At 37.2% G+C, this 2,598-nt stretch overlaps 1 non-coding gene across 1 annotated transcript; it reads right to left on the minus strand.

Moving 5' to 3' along the window:
* On the minus strand, nt 1-94 carry trnai-uau. The gene is made up of 2 exons: nt 57-94; nt 1-36 (listed from the first exon to the last, which is right to left on the minus strand). It is a non-coding gene; the product is annotated as a tRNA-Ile (tRNA).
* Nucleotides 95-2,598: the final 2,504 nt, after the last annotated feature.

Consider the following 2,598-nt stretch of genomic DNA (forward strand, 5'->3'; position numbering starts at 1 on the left):
TGCTCCAGGTGAGGCTTGAACTCACAACCTCGGCATTGCCCTGCTATGTACTGTCTTATAAGTACCGCGCGCTAACCGATTGCGCCACTGGAGCCCTGTAGATGCAGAACAGCAAAACACACCAATATTGACGCTAATATTAATATTGATGTTTTTTTTAGTAAAATTGTTATTGTGTATGAATAGTTAGCTAATATACAATTTCTCAGTGAGGACTGCTGTAACACATTTGTTGTTTTCGTCTTCACAGTTGCGGTTCTCTGAGCTCTTAGCTCTACTTTTAATAATCACTAACAAAGCATGCATGACAAGATCTAATAGAACTGTAGAACTGTAGATCTAACATTGTATTCAAACATGCAAATGCTTCATTTTAAAGAATTTTATTGGCTTATCGTTGTCATTGGGCCTTTCCATTGCTTGGCATGGCCAAAGAATTCTGTTGCTGTTTGAATTAACCTTTTTGTTATCTGACACTGACACTATCCTAAATGACGGCTTCCAGCCGAAACATACCATTGATGTTTATAACAGTTCCCAGAAAGCAATTCATATAGTTCTTTTAAGGTTTTTTAGGAGACTTTATTGAATGTATCAAGAGGCTCTTGGTTATTTTAACATTGTTGAAATATGGTAGGAATGAGACAATAGAAAACTGGAATGCAATGAGTTAAATTCTATTGTAACAGGTTACAATACAAAGGAGCATTTCAATGTTAAAGTTCTACTTGAAGAGAAACCCAACTCACCCTACACCTGAATCAATGCAAACCAAGAAGGCTTAGCTCTAAGTACAGAAAACAAAAAAGCTGATGAGGAAAAGTCAGGACAAAAAACCAATTCAGTCCCAAATTATTTATTTAATTCATGTGGGTGGGAACATAGCTGTAAGTAAACAGCATAAATCCATTGGCAATTATGAGCAAAAGCCAGGTGACATTTACGCATGTCATATTTCTAATGGGGGAGTGATTAGTTTTGGTTTAAACAGAGCCTGGCAAACTTTACAGCCTTATTTCAAATAACAATTGTCATTTTAACAGCAGTGTCTATTAGAGAATTCCAGACATGAGTGCATCTTCAGGTTAAATTACAACAGCACATTTTAATTGACAGGTTTGTAATGATGAATTGCTTCTTTTGAACTTTTATCATGACCGGACAAACAGCTGATGTAAACTAAACTGGAAGTAAACTAATCTAGAACTAAGAACTAAACTGAATGCTGTTGTATGAACACAGACACATCAAAATATAAAAGTTCCCAGTATAAGATACTAGATTTGAGTATAACAAACTCAATCACAATGCTCAGTGATTCAAGGTGCACCATTTGCACTTCCTTTCTCTTCCAGTCTTCTCCTTATATCTCCACAAGGCATGAATATAAACTACCCAGAAACAAGGAAAAGTACAACCACACACAAGTGAAGTGAAATTTTAGTAATCAAGTGTACAATATATTGGTAATAGGTACATTCAGGTGTAGGTGAATATGAATTTGTGCCAAAAATTAACTGGAACACTGCATTGAGTCATCCCAAATGAAGCTGGAAATTGCAATTAACCACCAAATATAAAAGTATAAATTAACATTAGCATTTTAGAAGATGTTTTATGTAGCATTATCGCAAAGAATGTATGACAATCCAGATGTATGACATCATGTGAGTTTGCTTTTGAAAAGACCATTCCATGTCTTTTTTCACAATTCCATGGTAATAATTTTGAGCAAAACAGCTCTTGCAAGAGTCTTTTTCTTTTTGTTAAGGAGAAATTGAAGTTCTTTGGGTCTCTTGGAAGCTCCACAGGAAATGAAGTATCATACAAGTCCCAGAATGCATTTCGCCAGCTATCATTGAGAAGGGAATAGAAACCCCTTCACATGCACGCTGGGGACTGGAGTCAGTCAGAAGTGGTGTTGACCACTTTTTCTTCAGTATTAAAATTTTATATCCTCTTAAATTTTAAATAATTTATGATTGTGGCTCACGGTAAAAAACAACTTACCAAGGCAGCTCCCAGATTTATGATATTACCTAGATGGTTTAGAAATTTATAGAGCCCACAGTTTTTTTCAGAGGTGTTTTTCTTCAGTGTGAATCACAAGTATTAGTCCTTTTAGCTCTGGACAGTGGTGGTGAGGGGGAGTCCGAACCTTTCAACTCAGAATGTCTTTCTTCTGGCTGCCTGAAGATTCATCTACAACAACAAGGAGATTATAAGGAGAAGGCATGAAACCTAACTGCATTGATCTATGTTTATCTCGCCTCTGCTTTGTGAGTATGTGTGAATTGCTCCCAGACAGTGGGAGTGGGCACAGCAGTCACAGGCAAATCAGTGTTAGTGTGGGGCTTTCACAACATGTGGCTTTTGCACCGTTTAGAACATGATTGGACAAAACAAATATGGGAGGACCAACAACCATGCTGGAAAACAGGTCTGAGAAAGTGTCATGGGATTCCAAGACAATACTCATTAAGTTGAATGGGAGCCACACTGAGCACATGCAAATTTTTGACTGAAACCAACACACCATTGAAAGCTGGGCTATTGCATGCTGGGAACAATGATACACTGCTGGTGGTAACAAAAGAA

Source organism: Megalops cyprinoides, chromosome 9, assembly GCF_013368585.1.
Source record: "Megalops cyprinoides isolate fMegCyp1 chromosome 9, fMegCyp1.pri, whole genome shotgun sequence".
NCBI classification, from domain to species: domain Eukaryota; kingdom Metazoa; phylum Chordata; class Actinopteri; order Elopiformes; family Megalopidae; genus Megalops; species Megalops cyprinoides.